A 16810-nucleotide genomic window follows, 5' to 3' on the forward strand; every position below is an offset into this window, starting at 1 on the left:
CTCGAGCCTGGATTTATTAATCAGGGTGTGATAAAGTGTAGCAGACAACTGTTTTGTACAAAGAAGGTATGGATTTTATTCAAGAAAGCAAATAACACAAATACATCCAATAAAACTGTAAAATCTTACAAAAAGGTTCGAAACAATGGGGAATACTTTATTACAGGTAATAAACACAACAGAAATACCTCCCACCTCCCACTTACTCTCTAACTAGGTCAAACTCTAGGGCTCCATGGATTCATGCTCACCAGATCCATTCCTTTGACAGCTAGGGCTGTTTTACAGTTTTGAAGTTCTTTGGTTATAGCCGGTTTGCCTTGCCGTACCGCGGACGTGGTAGAAGACCTCTGTATTGAAGCCAGTTGATATTGATGTTCCACTGATTGGTTTTTGAAGTTCTTTTCTCCGATGTCACGATGTTTCTTCCTGCGTTTTCTCGCCGTGTGCTCTCGATCTTGGTCTTGTTGTTCCGAAGTAATGGTCAGAACAGTTCTTTCTGTGATGATCAGAATAGAGGTAGTTCTCTTGGTACAATAGGCCCTTCATTATACTCTGAGAGGCTGCTTAATCTTCACGTCAAATCTAACATTTCTTTTGTTTAAGTTTTGCTGCCCAGCTAACTGAAACTTGATTAAGTGTTTTAATCTGGTGTTGATAGACTTTTCTGAGTTGATGAACTCCCAGCTATTGTTAAAGTTCGTTTCTGGTTTCGAGTTGCCTGTCTGGGTCCGAGATTTCTATACAGGCCGGAAAGGTGATTAGCATGATGCATGTGTTGGATGGGTTCTGTGCTTGGACTAAAACTGTATTTCCTTGGGTCGATTGTTGAAATGTTAATGTCTTCTCGGGGCAGGTTTGAGGGTAAACAGTTTCCCAGACAGCTTGATTAGCTCCAATATCCAAACTGGCTTTACAGAGGTTGGACCCACCCCTGGTCTTGCAGCCTTTTCCTCACAGACCCAACATGCACCTTTTTAAAATCCCAAACTTGGTTAAAACTCGTAGATTTCTTCCACATGCATTTTAGGATCCCACACTTTCTGCTTAATAGTCCCAAATCGAATTTCCTTTTCAGTGAGTCCAAACACTAGGGGGTTTCCATGAATTTTGGAATCGTACAAGTGCTCCTGTGACCATTCCCACATCCACCATGGAGGTACCGGGCCCAAGCACCTTGTCGCAGGGCACCCCAGGTGTCTCCAGGATGGCGCCGACCAAGCGGAGGCAGATCTGAGCGGGGACATGGTACACTTGTCCAGGAGGAGTGTTGACATAGGTCAGCAGATCCAACAGACAATGAGGCTGCAAAGAGATTTAGATAGGTTAAGCGAATGGGCTAAGGTTTGGCAGATGGAATACAATGTCGGAAAGTGTGAGGTCATCAACCTTGGGGAAAAAAAACACAGTAAAAGGGAATATTATTTGAATGGGGAGAAATTACAACATGCTGCGGTGCAGAGGGACCTGGGGGTCCTTGTGCATAAATTCCAAAAAGTTAGTTTGCAAGTGCAGCAGGTAATCAGGATGGCTAATGGAATGTTGGCCTTCATTGCGAGAGGGATGGAGTACAAAAGCAGGGAGGTCCTGCTGCAACTGTATAGGGTATTGGTGAGGCCGCACCTGGAGTACTCCGTGCAGTTTTGGTCACCTTACTTTGAGGAAGGATATGCTAGCTTTGGAGGGGGTAATGAGACGATTCACTAGGCTGATTCCGGAGATGAGGGGGTTACCTTATGATGATAGATTGAGTAGACTGGGTCTTTACTCGTTGGAGTTCAGAATGATGAGGGGTGACCTTATAGAAACGTTTAAAATAATGAAAGGGATAGACAAGATAGAGGCAGAGAGGTTGTTTCCACTGGTTGGGGAGACTAGAACTAGAGTGCATAGCCTCAAAATACAGAGGAGCCAATTTAAAACCGAGTTGAGAAGGAATTTCTTCTCCCAGAGGGTTGTGAATCTGTGGAATTCTCTGCCCAAGGAAGCAGTTGAGGCTAGCTCTTTGAATGTATTCAAGTCACAGATAGATAGATTTTTGACCAATAAGGGAATTAAGGGTTATGGGGAGCGGGCGGGTAAGTGGAGCTGAGTCCACGGCCAGATCAGCCATGATCTTGTTAAATGGCGGAGCAGGCTCGAGGGGCTGGATGGCCTACTCCTGTTCCTAATTCTTATGTTCTTATGTTCTTATGTTAACTGTCACCCAGGTAATGCATACTGTTGACGTATGACCTGCACACCAAGCAGTGTTGCAGCTTTGTAAATAACAACAACGTTCTTTCAAGCAAAACGCTCATTTATGAGCTGCTGACGTAAGAGTCTTGCAGCTAAGTAGCCACCATGGGCTCTTTCCTGCAGTCTAGAAGGGTGGGGGCATGGGTTCAGCATCAGCCTGATTGTCTGGCCTGAGGTCAGCGTCCACCTCCTCATCCTCTCTCTCCTGAGGTGAACCATCAGTCCCTTCTGGCAATTCTTGTCCCCCTCCTGATAGCCAAGTTGTACAGCATTGAGCACACCACCACAAATTGAGCTACCTGCTCAGGGTGGTATTGGAACTCTCCTCCTGAGTGGTCCAGGCATCTAAAGCGCTGCTTAAGCACTCCAATGATTTTCCCAACGATATTGTGAGTGGCTCTGTGGCTCTCGTCGTATCGCTTCTCGTCTTCGGTCTGGGTGTCATGCAGGGGGATCATCAGCCAGTTGGCGAGGCCATTTCCTTTGTCACCAAGCATCCAGCATTGACCTTATGGCTGACTGGTAAACATGTCAGATACAGTGTTCTAACGCAGGATGTGAGCACCATGGATGCTGCCTGGAAATTTGACATTCACTGCCATCATGATTTGTTGGTGGTCGACAACGAATTGCACATTCAGGGAGTGGAATCCCTCTGCATCCTGATACAGTATATTGCTCCCTGCACCTTGGGGAAGTTAGCAATTCGGTAGAATCCTAAAGCCCTCTCTATCTGAGCCTCCCTGGTCATGGGGAAGCCGATAAAGTCCATCCTGCGCGACCTGTCGAATGCAGCAATGTGTGGCATGCTGAGATATAAAGCAAATGTCGCCAGTTGAGGACTGAAAGAAACCCGACGCGTAGAACGTCTGAGCCATACAGGAGGGCAGGTATCACAGCAACCCTGTTGACCATGAACTTGGTGGCAGATTTGAGGGCCTGATCTTCGAACACTCTTTTCCTCAGACGGCCAAAGGCTGCGTTGGTGCACTGGAGGCGGTGTTGAATCTCGTCATCGATGTCTACCCTTGCTGATAATAGGCTCCCGAGGTGTGGAAAGTGGTCCACATTGTCCAGTCAGACCAACATCCCCAGCATCGAAGCACTGACCACATTCGACCAGCTCCGTTGGGCGGGCCACATTGTTCGCATGCCTGACGCAAGGCTCCCAAAGCAAGCGCTCTACTTGCAACTCCTCCACTCCAAGGTGAGCAGAGGAAACGTTTCAAGGACACCCTCAAAGCCTCCTTGATAAAATGCAACATTCCCATCGACACCTGAGAGTCCCTGGCCAAAGACCACCTTAAGTGGAGGAAGTGCATCCAGGCGGGCGCTGAGCACCTCGAGTCTCGTCGCCGAGAGCAAGCGCAGGCAGCGGAAGGAGTGTGTGGCAAACCAGTCCCGCCCACCCTTTAACGACTGTCAGTCCCAACTGCGACAGAGACTGTAATTCCTGTATTGGACTGTTCAGTCACCTAAGAACTCACTTTTAGAATGGAAGCAAGTCTTCCTTGATTTCAAGTGACTGCCTATTATGATGATTGAGGAGACCAAACGCATCTTGGATGATTGCTTTGCTGAACATCTCTGTTCAGTCCGCAAGCTTGGCCCTGGACTTCTAGTCGCTTGTCATTTTAATTATTCATTGCACTCTCACTCCCACTCCCACTTCCATTCCGACCTCTGTCGTCGGGCTCCTATACTGTTCCAATGATGATCAACGGAAGCTTGAGGAACAGCACCTCATCTTTTGATTCGGCACTTTATAGCCTTCTGGACTCAACATAGAGTTCAACAACCCTATCCACTCCATCCTTTCTCTGCTCCAGGGACTTGAGCACATAAATCTAGGCTGACCCTCTAGTGCAGTGCTGAGGGAGTGCTGCACTATTGGAGGTGCCGTCTTTCAGATGAGACATTAAACTCAGGCCCATGGCACTATTTCAGAGAAGAGCTGGGGAGTTATCCCCAGTGTCCTTGCCAATATTTATCCCTCAATCAACATAACAAAAACAGTTTATCTGGTCATTATCACATTGCTGTTTGTGGGAGCTTGCTATGCGCAAATTGGCTGTTGCGTTTCCCACATTACAACAGTGACGACACTTCAAAAGTACTTAATTGGCTGTAAAACGCTTTGAGATGTCCAGTGGTCGTGAAAGGCGCTATATAAATGCAAGTCTTTCTTTCTCTGTATTTGTTTAAAACTAGATACATTTCTAACCGTTGCCAGTTCTAATGAAAGGTCAACGACCTGAAAAAAAACGCCACACTTTCTCTCTCCACAGATGCCCCCGGACCTGCAGAGTATTCCCAACAATTCCTATTTCTATTATTGGAGGACAAATTACAACTTGTAGCACATACTGTTCTGAGGAAGTGGCCCTCGTTTCTAACAATCGCTTGCATTTTTTAGTTTATGTGCACTTACACCAATAAGCTCATTAATAAGACATATCTAAAGGATAAATAGAAGACTTGTTAAGGTCAAAGTCTAAAGCAGCTCCTGAATCTTCAGAAATTGTGCTTTACTTTTTGCCCTTGGCCAAGTTTTTTCACCCTCATTAAATTTTCATTATATTGGAAAGCCTTTAGTAGCTGGGCGAAGCAGCATTGAAGGCAGCATTATTTACAGCAGTAGTTCAGCCTCTGCTAACAGAACTCTGTCACCAGTCTCTGGCTGGAGCATGCACCCACAATCCGGTTTTATAATTGATACATTGTCAGAAATTGAGTGCCAAGGAAATATCTCTAACTTTCATAAGCAAACTGATACGAAACATTGCCTATTTGCGGTGACATTGGGCTTTGTTCAAACCCTCCCAAGTTATATACAAAACCCACCACTACTATATGCAAAATAGTATACTTACCAAAGTGAAGGTTCGGCTAGAAATGCTCATACGATAGCATTCATTACATATAATAGCATTCATTTGCCATCTAGACATATGTTCAAATGGAAGACCATATGTTGTCAGAAAAACAGCTGCCCCACCCATAGTGAGCTCCAGGCATAATGAAACACCCATCATTGGGAGCTTGCTTGCTCACTGGTGGATGGGAAATCGCATGCTATTGCAGATTTAAAGGGGCAGGCATCTTAGTTTCATCAATTTAGAACACAAAAAAATCAATGGTAAGAATAGAAATACACAGCAGGTAGTTCCAGCATCTCTAGAGAGAAGAGACAAGATAACATTTTGGACAGATCCCTGATTCACAACTGAAAACAAAGATAAATAAACAGTTTAGTAGAATTGTTCGAAAATAACTGAGTTTCGCTGATCTTCCACCAAAGTTGCAGCGGGCGATTGAGAAAGCTAGCAGAAATTATACCCCAATATGTTTAATGACCTTTCCAAGTCAGGAATAATTGGAGAAGACACCATTACCAACAACAAAACTTCACTTATATAGCGCCTTTAATGTAGTAAAACATTCAAAGGTGCATCACAGGAGTGTTATCAAAATTTGATACTGAGCCACAAAAAGATATTGGAACAGGTGAGAGGTAGGTTTTAAGGAACTTCTTGAGGAGAGAGGGAGCTAGAGAGGCGGAAAGTTTTAGGGAGGGAATTCCAGAGCTTATGGCCTCAGCAGCTGAAGGCATGGCCACCAATAGTGGCGTGATTAAAATTGGGACTGCGCAAGAGGCCAGAATTGGAGGAGCGCAGAGATCTTGGAAGGTTGTAGGGCTGCAGGAGGTTACAGATAGGCAGGGGGCGAGGCCATGGAAGGATTTGTAGATGAGGATTTTAAAATTGAGGCATTGTTGGTCAGTAAAGCACAGGGGTGATGGGTGAAAGGAACTTGGGCAGCAGAGTTGTGGATGAGCTCAAGCTTATGGAGGATGGAAAATGAGAGGCTGGCCAGGAGAGCATTGAAATAGTCAAGTCGAGAGGTAACAAAGGCATGGATAAGGGTTTTAGCAACAGATGACCTGAGGCAGGGGCGGAGATGGGCGATGTTATGGAGGTGGAATTCTGCGGTTTGGTGATGGAGAGAATATGTGATTGGAAGTTCATCTCGGTCAAATAGAATGCCAAGGTTGCGGACGGTTTGGTTCAGCCTCGGATAGTGGCCATGATGGAGTTGGTGGCTAGGGAATGGAGTTTATGGCGGGGAAGAGAAGTACATGTGGAACCTGATGTTCTTACGGATGATGTCTCTGAGCTGCAGCATGTAGAGGAGAAATAGGAGGGGGCTAAGGAGAGATCCTTGGCGGGACTGTAAGTCTGGAGGTTGTATATATCCTTAACTCGCATCAAGTCCCATTCACCCATCACCTCTCTGCTTTACTGACTTACAATGCCTCAATTTTAAAATCCCCATCCTCATTTACAAATCCTTCCATAGCCTCGCCCCTTTCCTCTATGTAACCTCCTCCAGCCTTACAGAGGTAACAGGAGCAGGAAGAGAAGCCATTGCAGGTGATTCTCTGGTTATGACTGGACAGTTTCCAGGAGTGGCTCAGTGGCACCAGTACTGACTGAGCTGGCCAAGTCCTGAAGGACATACCTGCCAGACTAGGACTGCGCTAGGTGATGAGAGAACCAATACGAGGGAAAAACCTACTTGACCTCGTCACCAATCTACTTGTCGCAGATGCATTCATCCATGACAGCATTTGTAGCCCTGACCACCGCGCAGTCCTTGTGGAGACAAAATCTCGTTTTCACACTGAGGACACCCTCCATTGTGTTGTTTGGCACTACCACCATGCTAAATGGGATAGATTCAGAACAAATCTAGCAGCTCAAAACTGGGCAGTCATGAGGTGCTGTGGGCCATCAGGAGTAGCAGAATTGTATTCCACCACAATCTGTAACCTCATTGGCTGCATATTGGCCTGCATATCCCTCACTCTACCATTACCATCAAGCCAGGGGACCAACCCTGGTTCAATGAGGAATGCAGAAGAGCATGCCAGGAGCAGCACCAGGTGTATCTAAAAATGTGCCCACCTCGGGAAGGTGCAACACAGGACTACATGCATGCTAAACAGCAGAAGCAGCATGCTATAGACAGAGCTAAGTGATTGCACAATCAATGGATCAGATCAAAACTCTGCAGTCCTGCCACATCCTGTCGTGAATGGTATTGGACAATACAACTAACAGGAGGACGAGGCTCCATGAATAGCCACATTCTCAATGATGGTGAAGCCTAACAATCAAATGCAAAAGAAAAGACTGAAGCAATTACAACCATCTTCAGCCATAAGTGCCAAGTGGATGACCCATATCGGTCCCCTCCTGAGGGCCCCACCATCACAGAAGCCAGTTTTAAGCCAATTTGATTCACTCCACGTGATATCAAGAAACAGCAAAATGCACTGGATACAGCAAAGGCTATGGGCCCTGACAACATCCCGGCTGTCACACTGAAGACTTGTGCTCCAGAACTATCCGTGCCTCTAGCCAAGCTGTTCCAGTACAGCTACAACACTGGCATCTACCCGACAATGTGGAAAACTGCCCTGGTAAGTCCTGTCCACAAAAAGCAGGACAAATCCAATACAGTCAATTACTGCCCTATCAAGTGCCAGGCAATTAGTATCTCCAACAAGCGAGAGTCTAACCACCACCCCATGACATTCATTGGCACTACCATTGCTGAATCCCCTACCATCAACATCCTGAATATCACCATTGACCAGAAGCTTAACTGGACCAGCGACATAAATACTGTGGCTACAAGAGCAGGTCAGATGCTGGCTATTCTGTGGCTACAAGAGCAGGTCAGATACTGGGTATTCTGTGGTGACTGTCTCACCCCTTGACTTCCAAAGCCTCTCTACCATCTACAAGGCATAAGTCAGGAGTGTGATGGAATACGCTCCACTTGCCTGGATGAGTGCAACTTCAACAACATTCAAAAAACTCAACACCATTCAGGGCAAAGCAGTCTGCCTGATTGGCACCTCATTCACCACCTTAAACCTGAACTCCCTCTACCACTGGCACACCGTGGCTGCAGTGTGTACCATCTGCAAGATGCACTGCAGTAACTCGCCACGGCATCTTCGGTAGCACCTCCCAAACCTGCGACCTCTACCACTGAGAAGGTCAGCAGGCACATGGGAACTCCATTACATACAAGTTCCCCTCCAAAATCCTGGAACTCTCTCCCTAATAGCACTGTGGGAGTATCTTCACCACAAGGACGGCAGCGGTTGAAAAAGGCAGCTCACCACCACATTCTCAAGGGCAGTTAGGGATGGGCAATAAATGCCGATGTTGCCAGCGACTCCCACATCCCAAGAACAATTACAAAAAAATGGAACCAGACGAGGGCAGTTCCACCCAGCTAGACAACGGAAGAGAGGTGTTGGGGGAGGATGGTGGTCAACCATGTCAAACGCTGCAGACAGGTTGAAAAGGATGTGGAGAGATAGTTCACCACAGTCACAGTCACATAGGATATCATTTGTGCCTTCCATTAATGCAGTATACTAAGCATATACGCTGCTTACAATTATCTCCCCCTCACACTGTCTTAAAGTGATTTTATATCAGATGATTAATGTTTATTAAGTAGCAAGGTGCGCTTTGCACCCCACCATCCCTTGCAAGTTCCTTCAATTAAATGCTTACATGCAATCATGCCAAGAGAATTGTCTCATCTAAACTGATTGAATACTACATGTACAGATCATCACACTGACCAAGGAAAAGCTGCAAGGTAAATCCAGAGGTGCACAACCTCAATGTCAGGTTCACAGCACTTACACCAGAGTGCAATTGTCATGGTCTTTTGGGGATACAGTCTTTTACATTCTTCCACCTCCAAAATATTGCCGATTTACATCTCTACCTGTCCTCCATCACTGCTGGAACCTGAATTGCCTTGTTTTTTTTATACTGCTTTCATCACTGGCTTCCTGATTACACTCTGAAATCTCAGGTATTCAAGTTGTTAAGTATCGAGTAACTCCACGAGGCTAAGTACGGTGAGCTAGTTCAGGCATGACCTTACTCCAGTTTATTTATTCTCAAAGTGAGGATTCAACATGGCTGCAAACATTATATACACGGCTTGCACGTGTCTGCCAGTGACCATTAGGACTCCGACAGTTGCGCCCTCCGGTGGCAGGTAAAACCCAGTTAACATGCAAAACATCATTCCCCCCCAAAGTCCTTGGTATAGGTTGTATTTACAAGTTGAGATGGTCCGGGGCCTTCCGCTCCCTGGTTGATCTTCTCAGTTCGAACCCAAGCTTGGGTGAGTTAGTAGGACCATTGTTGCATTGCGGAGCAGTCGGTCTGACAGGACTGTCGGGGTTGGTAGGTTCGTCTTCGTGAATGACACAAGGGCCAACTGATGGTTGGATGTGTGTTGGTTGGTCGATGATTATGTCATCTTCAGTTTGTTCTGGGTTGCCTGTGAATCGCAGTTTGGTTTGGTCGATGTGCCTCTTGCACGTTTGGCCATTTAACAGTTTGACTACAAACACCCTGTTCCCCTCCTTGGCAAAAACCGTGCCAGCAACGTACTTTGGGCCATGACCATAATTCAGGACAAACACAGGGTCATGAACAGCAATGTCACGTGATACGGCCGCGCGATCGTGGTACCATTGCTGCCGTTGCCTTCTGGTTTCGACATGATCATTGAGATCCGGGTGTACAAGGGAGAGCCTGGTTTTGAGGCCTCTCTTCATTAACAGCTCGGCAGAAGGTACCCCGGTGAGTGAGTGGGGTCTCGTCCGGTAACTGAGTAGAATGCGGGACAAGCGGGTCTGTAGGGAGCAGTGAGTCACGCGTTTTAGGCTCTGCTTAATGGTTTAGACGGCCCGCTCCGCTTGACCGTTAGATGCGGGTTTGAAAGGGGCAGACCTGACATGCTTGATGCCATTATGGTTCATAAACTCGTGGAACTCCAAACTGGTGAAATACGGTCCATTGTCGCTGACAAGGACGTCGGTCTGGCCATGGGTGGCGAACATGGCCCGGAGGCTTTCAATAGTGGCTGTGGACATGCTGGATGACATGATTACACATTCAATCCATTTGGTGTAAGTGTCCACTACCACAAAAACATTTTGCCGAGAAAGGGGCCGGCAAAATCTATGTGGATCCTTGACCACGGTTTGGATGGCCATGACCACAGACTCAGCGGAGCCTCCAAGGTTGCATGCAAGTGTTGCACTGATGCACACATGACTCCAAGTCCAAGTCAATGCCGAGCCACCAAACGTGAGACCTGGCAATGGCCTTCATCATGACAATGCCTGGGTGGGTACTGTGAAAATCTCGCACAAAAGTTTCCCTGCATTTTTTTGGCATAACAACACGATTACCCCATTACAGTCAATCAGACTGAATAGACAATTCATCTTTGCAGCGGCTATAAAGCTTAATTTCATCCTGCATTTCCCTGGGAATGACAGACCAACTTCCATTTAGGACACACTTTTTCACGCTTGACAGTACAGGATCCTGGCTGGTCCAGGTCCTAATTTGGCGAGCCGTGATGGGTGACCCCTCGCTCTCGAAGGCATCCATGACCAGCAGCAAGTCTACGGGCTGCGGCATTTCCACCCTAGTTGTGGACAATGGTAACTGGCTAAGCGCATCAGTACAGTTTTCAATGCGTGGATTGTGACGGATGACATAATCATAAGCGGATAATGTCAGTGCCCATCTTTGGATGTGGGACGAGGCATTGATGTTCATACCTTTGCTGTCAGAAAACAATGAAATGAGCGGCTTGTGGTCTGTTTCAAGCTCAAACCAAAGCCCAAACAGGTACTGGTGCATTTTCCTAACCCCATATACGCATGCTAAAGCCGCTTTCTCTACCATACTATAGGCTCTTTCAGCCTTAGACAGACTTCTGGATGCATATGCAACTGGTTGGAGTTTGCCTGATACATTGGTTTGCTGGAGCACACAACCGACCCCATATGATGAGGCGTTGCAGGCCAGCACTAACCACATACATGGGTCATAGTATACCAGTAATTTATTGGAATATAGCAGGTTCCTCGCCTTCTCAAAGGCTCTGTCTTGAGATTTTCCCCAAACCCAGTCATTACCCTTTCTCAGCAACATGTGCATGGGCTCTAGCAATGTGCTCAAGCTAGGTAGAAAGTTACTGAAATAGTTGAGAAGACCCAGGAATGAACACAGCTCCATAGACCTGATGCTGTCTGCTGCACTTCTGATGCCATGAAAGCGCACTTGGAGCATTTTATCCTGAGTCCCACTCTGTCCAGACGATGTAGAACCTCTTCCAGGTTGTGCAGGTGTTCAGTGGCGTCATGACTGGTGATCAGGATGTCATCTTGGAACACGACTGTTCTCGGGACAGACTTCAGCAAACTCTCCATGTTTCTCTGAAATATGGCTACTGCTGAGCGAATTCCGAAGGGCACCTGTGGTATATAAACAGTCCTTTGTGCGTGTTGATGCACATCAGTTTTTTCGATGATTCGACCAGCTCCTGTGTCATGTAAGAGGAGGTCAGGTTCAGTTTAGTGAATGACTTCCCTCCCACCTCCGTCCCCCCCCCGCCCCTCCCACCCCCCGGCTAGCATTGCAAACAGGTCATCAGCCTTGGGAAACGGGTACTGATCCTGTATTGATACTCGGTTGATCGTTACCTTATAGTCGCCGCAGATCCTGACCGTGCCATCACTTTTCAACACTGGGACAATTGGACTGGCCCATTTGCTGAACTCGACTGGTGATATGATTCCTTGCCGTTGAAGTCTGTCCAGTTCGATCTCGACCTTCTCCCTCATCATGTAAGGAATCGCCCGAGCCTTGTGATGGACGGGACTTGCATCCGGGCCTAGGTGGATCTGCACCTTGGCTCCCGTGAAGTTGCCGATGCCTGGTTCGAACAACGAGGGAAACTTGCTCAACACTTGAGCACACGAAGCGTCATCCACTGATGATAAGGCTTTAATATCGTTCCAGTTCCATTTAATTTTCTCAAACCAACTCCTGCCGAACAGCGTTGGGCCATTGCCTAAAACGATCTACAACGATAAATCATGCACAGCTCCATCATACGATACCTTTACTGCCGCACTGCCAATGACTGGTATAAGCTCTTTGGTGTAGGTACGAAGCTTCGCGTTGATTGGGCTCAGTTTGGGTCTTTTTTCCTTAGTGTCCCACAGCTTTTAGAAAGCCCTCTGGCTCATTATTGACTGACTCACACCCGTGTCCAATTCCATGGATACTGGAACCCCATTTAATTTAACTTCCAGCATTATCGGAGGACTTTTGAGAAAAGAATGTACCCCATACATTTCTTCGTCCTGTACCTCGGGTTGAGTTGCCTGTGCCACTTGATCCATCGATAATCCTCAGCCACGTAGTGTGTCGCTTGCTTGGTTGCGGACACATTCACTGAAGGTGCTCCTTTGTTGCACAGCCTTTGCACACGTATTGCTTGAATCGGCATTGATGGGCCCGATGATAGCCCTCGCAATGTCAACAGGCGAGATTTGATTCACCCCCAATGGCAGACTTTGAGCAGTTACAGGTCGTACGAATGCAGACGAGTAGGCCCTGCCATGTGCAGCTCTGCCTGCCGACGATATTACTTTATGCACAGTACTTGCCAGTGAATTTCGATGCTGGGAAGATATCTGTTTCGAGTTTTCGTCCATGGACATGCATGCCTGGGCGATCGTGATGGCCCTGCTCAGGTCTAGAGATTCAGCAGCCAGCAGCTTTTGAAGGATGACCTCGTGGCCAATGCCAAGCACAAAAAAGTCCCGCAGCATTTCCTCCAATGCAGCTCCGAAGTTGCACGGCCCAGCGAGACGTCTCAGGTCAGCAACAAATTCCACCACGTCCTGGCCCTCGGAGCGATTGTGCGTATAGAAACGATACTGACCAGGAAGGTCCTAGCTTAATCTCTGCTGAGTTAGTGATCTCAACAAGAGGGTCAATGTGGGTATTACAATTGGTTTCTGGGCCAATCAGTCAGGTTTCCTGTTATCCAGTGATGCTGGCTGTAAAATAATAAATGGATTACATAAAACATACAGCACAGAAACAGGCCATTCGGCCCAACCAGTCCATGCCGGCGTTTATCCTCCACTCGAGCCTCTTAACATCTTTCCTCATTATATCTATCAGCAGAACCCTCTATTCCCTTCTCCCTCGTATGCTTGTCTAGCCTCCCCTTAAATAGATCTGTACTATTCAACCACTCCCTGTGGTTGAAGCGAGTTCCATATTCTCACCAGAAGTTTCTTCTGAATTCCCCATTGGATTTCTTGGTGACTATCTTATATTGATGGCCTCTAGTTATGCTCTTCCCCACAAGTAGAAACATTCTTTCTGCATCCACTCTATCAATATCTTTCATAATTTTAATGACCTCTATTAGGTCACCTCTCAGCCTTCTTTTTTCAAGAGAAAGGAGAGCCAGCCTGTTCATCCTCATATGTACACGAGGGCAAATGCATGGCAGATGCAGTATAATGTGGATAAATGTGAGGTTATCCATTTTGGGAGCAAAAACAGGAAGACAGAATATTATCTGAATGGCGGCAGATTAGGAAAAGGGGAGGTGCAACGAGACCTGGGTGTCATGGTTCATCAGTCATTGAAAGTTGGCATGCAGGTACAGCAGGCGGTGAAGAAGGCAAATGGTATGTTGGCCTTCATAGCTAGGGGATTTGAGTATAGGAGCAGGGAGGTCTTACTGCAGTTGTACAGGACCTTAGTGAGGCCTCACCTGGAATAGTGTGTTCAGTTTTGGTCTCCTAATCTGAGGAAGGACGTTCTTGCTATTGAGGGAGTGCAGCGAAGGTTCACTAGACTGATTCCAGGGATGGCTGGACTGTCATATGAGGAGAGACTGGATCAACTGGGTCTTTATTCACTGGAGTTTAGAAGGATGAGAGGGGACTTCATAGAAACGTATAAGATTCTGACGGGACTGGACAGGTTAGATGCGGGAAGAATGTTCCCGATGTTGGGGAAGTCCAGAACAAGAGGACATAGTCTTAGGATAAGGGGTAGGCCATTTAGGACTGAGATGAGGAGAAACTTCTTCACTCAGAGAGTTGTTAACCTGTGGAATTCCCTGCCGCAGAGAGTTGTTGATGCCAGTTCATTGGATATATTCAAGAGGGAGTTAAATATGGCCCTTACGGCTAAGGGGATCAAGGGGTATGGAGAGAAAGCAGGAAAGGGGTACTGAGGGAGTGATCAGCCATCATCTTATTGAATGGTGGTGCAGGCTCGAAGGGCCGAATGGCCTACTCCTGCACCTATTTTCTATGTTTCTATGTTTCTATGATACCTCGCCATGATGCTTTCCTTCGGTTTAAAGTGGTTCTGAACCAGCGTACACAATTCATCGTAAGTCTTATCCGTTGGTCAAGTTGGTGAGAGTAGATTCTTGATAAGGCCATAAATTTTTGACCCACAAATGGTGAAGAGAACCGCCCTGCACTTAATTGCATTATCGGTTCCTTCCAATCCATTGGCTACGAAGTACTGATCAAGGCACTCAGTGAAATCCTCCCAGTCTTCGCCTTCCACGAATCTCTCTAAAATTCCAACAGACATGGTTGTATGAAAGTTCGTATTTTTAACTCGTCGCCAATTGTTAAGTATTGTTTAACTCCACGAGGCTAAATACGGTGAACTAGTTCAGGCATGACCTTACTCCAGTTTATTTATTCTCAAAGTGAGGATTCAACATGGCTGCCAACATTATTTACACGACTTGCACGTGTCTGCCAGTGACCATTAGGACTCTGACAGTCGCGCCCTCCGGTGGCAGGTAAAACCCAGTTAACATACATAACACAAGTACTCTGCAGGCTATGTCCCCCTTCTGCACATTACTATTTATTACCCTCCATCCTTATCAAGCTCCATTATCTCTTTGCATTCCGAGGCCATTCTCCTTGAACTGCATCTCAGCATTCCTGCAGTGCTGGGCAAGAACAGAGTGCAGGAGTAAGGTGGTACCCTGGAAATCTCAACAAGAGCAACTTGTATTTTCTAGCACCTTTAACGTAGTAAAACATTCCAAGGTGCTTCACAGCAGTATTATAAGACAACTAATTTGACACCGAGCCATATAAGGAGAAATCAGGGCAGGCTTGGTCAAAGAGGTAGGTTTTAAGGAGTGTCTTAAAGGAAGAAAGAGAGGCAGAGAGATCTAGGGTGAAAATTCCAGAGCTTAGGGCCGAGGCAATAGAAGGCACGGCCATCAATGGTGGACCGATTATAATCAGGGCTCAAGAGGGCAGAATTAGAGGAGCACAGACATCTTGGTTGATTGTGGGGCTGGAGGAGACTACAGAGATAGAGAGGGGCGAGGCCATGGAGGAATTTGAAAACAAGGATGAGAATTTTGAAACGAGGCATTGCTTAACCGCGGGCCAATGTAAGTCAGCGAACACAGGGATGATGGGTGAGCGGGACTTGATGTGAGTTAGGAGACGGGCAGCCGAGTTTTGGATGACCTCAAGTTTACGTAGGGTAGAACGTGGGAGGCCGGCCAGAAGTGCATTGGAATAATCAAGTCTGGAGGTAACAAAAACATGGATGAGGGATTCAGCAGTGGATGAGCTGAGAAAATGGCGGAGATGGGCAATGTCTTAGTTATGCCACAGATATGTGGTCGGAAACTCATTTCAGGGTCACATATAACAAACACCAAGGTTGCGAACAGTGTGGTTCAACCTCAGACAAATATTAGGGAGAGGGATATAGTGAGTGGTTAGGGACCGCAGAGTTTGTGGTGAGAATTGGAGAAAATTTCTGCTTATCGAGAACTGGATGTCTGACAAGCAGTCTGACAATTTAGAAGCTGTAGAAGGGTCAAGAGAAGTGGTGGTGAGGTAGAGCCGTGTGTCGTCAGCATACACGTGGAAGCTGACGCTGTGTTTTCGGATGATGTTGCCAAGGGACATCGTGTAGATGAGAAATAGGAGGGAGCCAAAGGTAGATCCTTAGAGGACACCAGAGGTAATGATGCAGGAGCGTGAAGGGAATCCATTGCAGGTCATTCTCTGGCTACGATTAGATAGATAAGAATGGAACCAGGCAAGTCCTGTCCAGCTCAGCTAGACAGTGGTGGAGAGGTGTTGGAGGAGGATGGAGTGGTCAACTGTGTCAAAGGCTGCAGTCAAGTCAAGAAGGAGGAGGAGGGATAGTTTACCTTTGTCACAATTTGGTACTGTGGCAGGAGCAGAAACCTGATTGGAAGGTTTCAATCATGGAGTTGCGGGAAAGGTGGGTGTGGATTTGAGAGGCAACAACACTTTCAAGGACTTTGGAGAGGAAACAGAGATTGGAGATGGGGCGGTAGTTTGCAAGGACGGAGGGATCAAGGGTTAGTTTTTTTTGGCAGATTTGAGCAAGAAGGGGACAGTACCTGAGGAGAAAAAACCGTTAACAATGTCAGCTAACATGGGAGCCAGAAAAAGATGTTGGGTGATCAGCAGTTTGGTGGGAATAGGATTGAGGGAGCAGGAAGTGGGTCTCATGGACAAGATCAGCGTGAAGAGGTCATGAGGCGAGATTGGAGAGAAACTGGAGAAATATGTGAGTTCAGGGCTAGGGCAGGGGAGGGATTT

The sequence above is a fragment of the Pristiophorus japonicus genome, chromosome 6 (genome assembly GCF_044704955.1).
Source record: "Pristiophorus japonicus isolate sPriJap1 chromosome 6, sPriJap1.hap1, whole genome shotgun sequence".
Lineage (NCBI taxonomy): Eukaryota > Metazoa > Chordata > Chondrichthyes > Pristiophoridae > Pristiophorus > Pristiophorus japonicus.